We start from the raw sequence: 8,408 nt of genomic DNA on the forward strand, positions 1-8,408 counted from the left end.
GCTGATATGTAGTCCCCTTCATCAAGTGATGCTGTCGCCGCACACCCCCTGACATCCACAACCACATGAATATATACGTCGGGGTTTGACAGCCGACAGCATAATACGGTTCTAATGACGTTTATTAGTCGTGGCTTAACATAAGGCCACAATAATATGGCTCTTTGTTTTCTTTTTTTCATACGATAAATTACACTTTTTAATACACTTAAAGACATCAACGGCGTTTTTGTGATTGTATTTTGTGTGAAAGTGGCTCTGCAAAATCTGTCTTCCGTGGGTGGATCCTAATCATTTAAATGCAAAGACTTGACATGTTTTGGTGCACAAGGATAATTTCAGTTTTCTTTTCAATAAGTATTGTACCTGTATTTCCATAACAGATGTGTATGCATTCTCTCATTGCTTCTAGGAAGTCCCCCGAAGGTTTTTAATCAGAGTCTCCTCCTCCTTGTGCTCAACCCGTGTTGAGTCCCGTACCTGTCCACTAGGGGTTCCCACACCTTCCCCTCTTTAACACACACGCCCTACCATTCAGGCCGTACCCGTCTTCTTCATGTCCCGTGCCACAGTTAATCGTGTGCTACATTTAGCTAGGAGTTCCTTTCAGAAAAATAACATTTTCACTTTATTTTCAAGTCACCCTTCTACATTTTTCTATCTATAAAAGGGCTTTCTTGATTTCACTACCACTAACTCTCACCCTGGCCTGGACTCAGAAGACAACAACAACTTAAGGAGGTTTTAACGAGCCATCAGCACCACCTCACTGCTGTCTTAACTCCTTCACCATCACCCCTGCTCCATCCCCGCCCGGCTGCCACTGGAGCGTTACCGTGGCGACCCACGCGTCCTGTCCACGCGTTCCTCTCTCAAGTATCTCGCTCCTTTTTGAGCTTCAATCTTCTGCCTACTCCAGATAGATTACTCCCCGCGCAAAGTCTCAGACCGTGTTTCAATTCATTCGAGAACATGGCAAATGAAACACAAAAAAGTCTTCTGGATAAAACACAAAGAGCCAAAAAGATAAAAAAAAGATTCCTGTGGTATCGCCACACCAACTTCACCGGAACCCTTCCCAGCCCCACCCACCACTTTGAGTACACATCCGTTTGACTGTGATATCTCCTTTCATCTCCTCCCAATAGTTAACACCCTGCTAACCCTGACCAGTGTAAATCAATTCGGTTAAAGCCCGGTCCATTTGCGCCCCTATCTAAACCATCACGCGCTAAAGAGGACTGCTCCGTTCCCCGCCTTTTGTCCTCTCCTCCGCCGGCACCTGATCTCTTTAACCCCGAGACGTACGGCTACAGCGGACACGCCAAGACCAACGGCCCCTGCTCTTGCACTCTGGGGTTTCCGCCAATCCCCTTTTTCCTGAAGCCGGCACTTTATCTGGGTGAAGTATTCCCACCCAATAGCTTGTTCAATTTAGTGGGCCGGTTGTTTATTGGAAAACACGGTGCCATCGCATCATTCACAGGGGTCTAACAGGAGGGGGCTTTATGAATGGGGGGGGCCCCCGATGCTGCGGTCCAGATCAACAGACGAATGACCCCCCCCCCCCCCCTGATGCTTTTAAACCGGGGTATGTCGCGGCGCTGCTAAAACCAACGATCGCTATGAATCTCCTCTAATGCCCCCCAAAATTCCTGTCACGGCTCTTATCGGACCGACCCCCGCCACACCCTCTGAATGAGTCGAACTTGTCTCCCTCCCCCCCACACTCTCCCCCCACCCTGGGGTTCAGCGCGTCTGCCTCAGTGGTCAAGGACACTGGGGGATGGGGGGATGGGGGAGTGGGGGGTATCGGTGGCCGTCAGGGGCAGGGCCTCCCATCCATCAGAGGGCCACCGGTAATGGAATCAAGCAGTGACAATGATCATCAGCACAGCAAACAATTGACCATAAACATCCCCTGACAAGTGGGCCGGCGCTGGGGGAGGGGGGGCTGCGGTGGTGGGGGAGGATGTAGGATGGGTGTGTGTGTGTGTGTGTGAGAGTGCTTGTGTGTTTTGAGGGACGTGTGTGTGCTGTGTGCGTTCTTGTGTGTTTTGAGGGATGCGTCTTGTGTCTTGTGTGCGTGCATGTGTGTTTTGAGGGGTTGTGTCTGTGTTGTGTGCGCGTGTATGTCTGTGTGTATTTTTAGGGCTGTGTCTGTGTGTTGGGTGTGTTTGTGTGTCGAACAATGTGTGTGTGTGTCTATGTTTTGAGAGAGGTGTGTTTGTGTGTTGAACGATGTGTTTGTGTGTTGAACGAAGTGTGTGGGTGTGTGTTGAAAGATGTGTGTGGTTATGTGTGTGTGTGTGTGTGTTGAGGGATGGAGATGAGTGTGTGTGTTGAATATAGACGCCAGGAAAAACAGTCAGACATTGAGAGATAGACATAGGGTGAGGGGAGAGAGAATGAGAGAGAGAGAGCTATAGTTGGCTAAAGAGAGAGAGAGAGAGAGAGAGAGAGAGAGAGAGAGAGAGAGAGAGAGAGAGAGAGAGAGAGAGGAAAAGAGTACAAGAGATTTGGAGTGAGAGATAGAGAGACAAAGAACAAGGGATATCGAGAAAGAGACAGAATGAGAGAGACAAAGAGAGAATGAAAGACATTCAATGAGGAGGAGGAGAAGACAAAGAACAAGAAAGTAAAACAGAATAAACAAGAATGAGATGATGAAGACCGGCACGAAAGATGAAAATGCTGAGGAGAAAGGAATAGTTTTGGGATAGAGAGGAGATGGAGGGCAGATGAAATAGAGAGAAAGTGTGTGAGAGAGATTAAGAAAGACAGAAAGAGAGAGAAGGAAGAGGATGAGGTTGAGGAGGTAAGAGAGAGAGAGCGAGGGAGTGAAGGCTTGTTAAAGAAAGGGAGAGAGAGAGAGATAGAGCTACGCTGGGAGGTAAGACAGCACTGCAGAATAGGACAGATTCGGTGAGGAAGATATTTGCCCAGGGATGATGTAGTCGTCCAACACTCTCCTTCCAAAACAAAACAAACGCGCCCCCTGTGGCGCCCCACTCCTCCTGACTCCAGCTCCTCTTCTACCCTCTTGTTTCATCACTCGTCTTCCTCTTTCTCCTTGAAGAGGGGCCGCACTTTAAACATTTAAAAGTTATAGTTTGATACACTGAGCCCTCGATTTAGCAAAAGGCTTCATCCGCACAGCAGGATCATCAATTATATAATGTGTGGTATACAGAGATGTGTATACAACATGATGCAGGTTTATTTCTTTGATATTTAAATCGAACACGAAGGCATTTGCGAAGGGGGAAAAAAAAAACAAGGACTTTGCTAAAGCGTTCAACTGTATTTCCAGCGGTGGTTGAATGGAGAAGCAACCGAACAGAGTGGAAACGGCTGCTCTGTCTCCCTCCTCTCCACCACAGACCGGTGAATAAAACCCAATTAGAGGGGATTGCAGAGTTTCTATGTACGCAGGACGTCCATTTTATTTGTTACAATTGTATTACAGGGAGGGGGTGGCTGTTGTCGAGATGTGTTTTGTTCCCAGTTTTTTTTGTCAGCTGATTCCTCCCTGACACACACACACACACACACACACATACACACTGTGACACAGTAGCAGACACACACACACACACACACACACACACACACACACACTGTGACACAGTAGCAGACACACACACACACGCACACACACACAGTGAGTCGCATCACACACACACACACACACACACACACACACACACACACACACACACTCGACACACACACACAGATGGATGCAGTTGCAGACAGACACACACACACCACAAACACTCAACACACATAGTCCCTCCTCCCAACACACACACACACACTCACACTCAGAATCCTTTTAATTAGCCACCATTTGTCTTAGCTTTGCCTCTCTCCCTGTGTTTATCCCGACGTCAGGACTGACACTGGCCAATTAGTGCAGTGAAATGGTTTAGCCCTCAGCGGAGCACCAAACGCTAGCAAGGCAACAAGGAGATTTGCTCGGTGCTTGAGGACTGGGCTGCGCGGTGTGTTTATGTACCACTGTGTGTGTGTGTGTGTGTGTGTGTGTGTGTGTGTGTGTGTCATAATATGAAAGGAAACTGCTGGAGATTTTTATTACATTTTTTTCTCGTATTAGGTCAGCGTTATTATTTCTTAACACTTAACTTGAGGCGTTGTCAAAGTGTGAGAGAGAGAGAGAGAGAGAGAGAGAGAGAGAGAGAGAGAGAGAGAGAGAGAGAGAGGGAGAGGGAGCGAGAGAGAAGAACAATATGTGCAGTGTTTGATTGTCATTCAACACCTGATTTGAGGGAATCATTATCCTATATTTGTTTTTCCTGAGCCGTGGCGGGAAAAGGTGACCCTGTGAGGTTAGCTTGTTGTAATGATAACACAAAAAGAAAGGGATGGAAATCCAGGCAAGGTACTGCGGTGGGCTGATGGTGGACGACTGGGGGTGGTGGTGGTGTTGGTGGTGGTAAGTGACTAATTGTCTCGAGGCTTTAGTCGAAGAAGCGCACATCCAAAGTGCCCCAGACTTTTTCCCTTTGTTGTTTACTTACCGTCTTCAGAGTCGCCGCAACGCTATCATTAGCAGCCACTCCAAATTGAAACAGTCATCAAGGGTGTCTTTAAGCTTCGTCTGAAGCCTTTTATTATTTATTTATACTTTATTATTTTTTTTAATAGCTCGCGCAAATGACATCTCGCTCATTTTTGCTGGCGGCGTACATGACTGATGTGTTGAACGAAAGTCACGCCATCGCGAAGCTTTGAGCGCTTTGGCGTCAAGGACTTTTTTCATTTTTTCATTTATTTTAAATGTTTTTTGAAGTGCGTGATTGTGAAGTGCCGACACATGCTCGGAGAGATAAGTAATTTGACACACAGACATCACAGCGCGCAAATCTCCTTCGTCTGGCTGTCGCCGGGCGGACCCACGCGTCCGACTCTCGTTCTCTTTTTTTTCTTCTTTCTCAAGAACATTTTACGACTGTCACAACTGACTGTCAACGGGAATTGATACACACAAACAAGATGGCATTGAACCCCCCCCCCCCCCCGATTAGACAAGCCGTCAAACCGTGGAGAAAAAAGAAAAGGAGAAAAAAAGCAAATCCCACTTGAATTAAAAAAAAAGAGACGTTAATTTAATGAACATTTATATACTAATTCGGCAATTTGATTAACTAGAGAGATCTCCTTGAAAGTGCCGTGTTATCCATTAAGCTAATTAATTATTCCTTTATTTTCAATCTGTCAAGTCGGCGCGACTGAAGCTAATATGTTTACAGCGGAGGAGTGAAACAGTGACGGTCGTCGTGGCAGCGTTATGACAGCCAAGATGTTCTCACTGTTACACTTCCTACCGCCAAGGAACAACAAACTGCTCTCACCACCAGAGCTCATAACCAGAGTGTGAAAAAACACACACACGCAAGCACTAACAGACACGCACGCACGCACACACGCACGCACACACTAACAGAAATGCATGCACACACGCACAAACACAAACTTACACACATGGGAAATGATGACCACGAGTGCATAGGTGAGAGACGCATGTGTAGTACATACTCACACACGCACACACACCAAAGACCAATGTGTAGAACACACCCACACACACACATCCCCACATACACACACACACACACACACACACACACACACCCAAGATGAATGTGTTGTACAAACAAACGCAGGCACACACACACACACAAATGCAGGCACAACCACTCACACACAAACACACACAAACACAGGGGTCAGAGTTTCAAAACTACGTGGCCAACATTATGACATTTCTTTGGCAGCCTTGGCCCAGGTTATACTCTGAATAAATGGATGTGAAATGATTTACCTCGGCTAAACAGACACAGACACAACCCCCTGCACGTAACTCGCAGACAAATACCCCTCATAACCCCCCTCCCACACACACACACACATACACAAAAACCCTACAGACAGACACAACATCCCTACACACACACTAACACTTACCTCAGACACAACTGCTGTCTACTTAGAGAGAGAGAGAGAGAGAGAGAGAGAGAGAGAGAGAGAGAGAGAGAGAGAGAGAGAGAGAGAGAAGATATTAGAAGATATTAGAAGATATTAGAGAAGATATTAACGCTTGCATCCTGTTAATATCTTCAAAACATATATCGTTCAAACCTAGTTCCTTCCCCTTGTGTCTTACCTTATTCGTGTTTTATTTTGCCCAATAAAATGCTAGTGTTGTAGTTGTAGCTGTATTGCCTGGCGAATATTAACCATGGCATGCTAACATCAACAAACCAAAGCAAGCACAACAGTGCTTGAGAGAGAGAGAGAGAGAGAGAGAGAGAGAGAGAGAGAGAGAGAGAGAGAGAGAGAGAGAGAGAGAGAGAGAGAGAGAGAGAGAGAGAGAGAGAGAGAAACAAAGAGGGAAAGAGACAGAGACAGAGAGAGAGAGACAGGGCAGCAATCAGTCAGAATCACAGCGTCTCCTGATGCCCAAGGCATTAAGAGGTATCAACCAGCAGATGCTTTATGATGGCTTCCTCTTCCTGTATAAAGACTCCCGTAAAGATCCTGGGTTCCATGCCCAATTTCCACCGCCTAGCCTCCAACCCCTACCCTCGCTCTTCCATGACCAGGATCTGAATCCCCGGCAAGCTGCTTTGGATAAAATCATGTGATGTTATGCAAAATAAAAAATAATTCTGAATGGAAAAAGCTGGGTTCTTTATCCAGCACTGGAGAGCCCTCACAAAGTGATTGCTGGGTGATTGATTGTTGTGATTGCTGTAATCGTCTAATAACGTGATTGTAAAGCGACTGCAACTTTTCTAATCTCAGAGTTGATCAAATAGTGTGGCAGAACTCAAGCGTCGGAATTAATGAGCTGTCAACTGTGTGCTTGTGTGTGCTTGTGTGTGTGTGTGCTTGTGTGTGTGTGTGTGAGTGTGCGCGAGAACGTGTGTGTGTGTGTGCATGCGCGTGTGTGTGGGTGCTTGCATGTGTGTGTGTGTGTATGTGTGTGTGTGTTTGTGAGTGAGAGAGAGAGAAAATACTCGATGCATACTCTGTTTTGACCGAGCTAGTTCTGCATTGAAGTGTAAAGATGTCAAATCGAGGCGGTTACAAGCAGGTCAGCCACGTTGGAGTGTGAATTATGCCTTGACATTAGCATTTTATTTGTGTGAAACATTTGCAGAATCGCAGATTCCTTAACTTTTTTAGGTGATTTCTTCAAGAACACTGTTCTTGTTCAAGAATATGTCTTGCTGTCTGCACCGTTAAGAACATAAAAAGGATGATTATGTGGAAAAAAAGTATATCTTATCTTTGACAATTTGTCTTTTCCGACTAATTTTTGTTCACTACGGACATCGACAAAATGATCCAAAATCACAGTTCCACACTACATTCTACTTCAAATACATTTCATTAAATTGTATCAAATGAAACTATATTAAAATAATCAAACCCTAAACAGAACAAATACTCATCAATAAAGGTGTAAAGGCTGCCGTGTTTGATATAGATTTTCGTCTGTGATGACTTTAGCATCGCCGTGCCCAATACTAAAGTAAAACACAAATGAATAACGACAATAATAACATTGCATCTAAAGGGTTACGGTCTGTCCGTACAGCTGGGGCAGATGTCCCACACCAGATGGGAGTGTGTGTGTGTGTGTGTGTGTGTGTGCGTTGTGTGTGAGTATGACAGAGTGTGTGTGTTGGGGGACGGGAGAGAGACGTTGACACTGATGCAGTGTAGAAAGGAAAGAGGGCGGCGAAAAAACAACACAAAAAAACACAACACAAAGTCGAGAGGTGAAAAATTGAGGCATTTACCGGAGTACATCATCCCCCCCCCCCCCGGCTCCCTGACACTCTGTAGGGCCTGACCTTACCAGCCTGCCTGGGGTGTCACTGCGTGCCCTAATCAAGCAGGAGGCTGGATGGACGCCACCGCAACCTGGGGGCCCCAGACGTACAGGGAAACATCCAGGGCCCCGGAAAGTAAAGGTAAAGTAAAGGTGTGTATGTATGGTCGGTGCGTTTTGTGTGTGTTTATCTAATTATTATTTTTTTTTACGGCATACTTTGCATGTTATTATTGTTTTTTTTTACGATGGAGATGACAGGGAATATTAAATGAGTAAACGGGAGATTGAAGTGTGAGGATTTTTTTTTTTCATGTACGTGTGCAATGAATTTTTAAAGAAGTGACTTTGATGGGGTCTGTCTGTTTTTTTTGGAAACTTTTGTAGGTTAGGTATGTTAATTCGCTTATGTTTCATTTTTAACCTGAACAAATCTTTGCAATGCTTTCTTACCACATACGCTTGAAAGATAACCTTATAAAATGGATGACATTTCTGTTGTCTTCTCGGTTAGCTGACCATGGACTATGGATGAACATGA

This window comes from Gadus morhua, chromosome 22, assembly GCF_902167405.1.
Source record: "Gadus morhua chromosome 22, gadMor3.0, whole genome shotgun sequence".
Classification (NCBI taxonomy): domain Eukaryota; kingdom Metazoa; phylum Chordata; class Actinopteri; order Gadiformes; family Gadidae; genus Gadus; species Gadus morhua.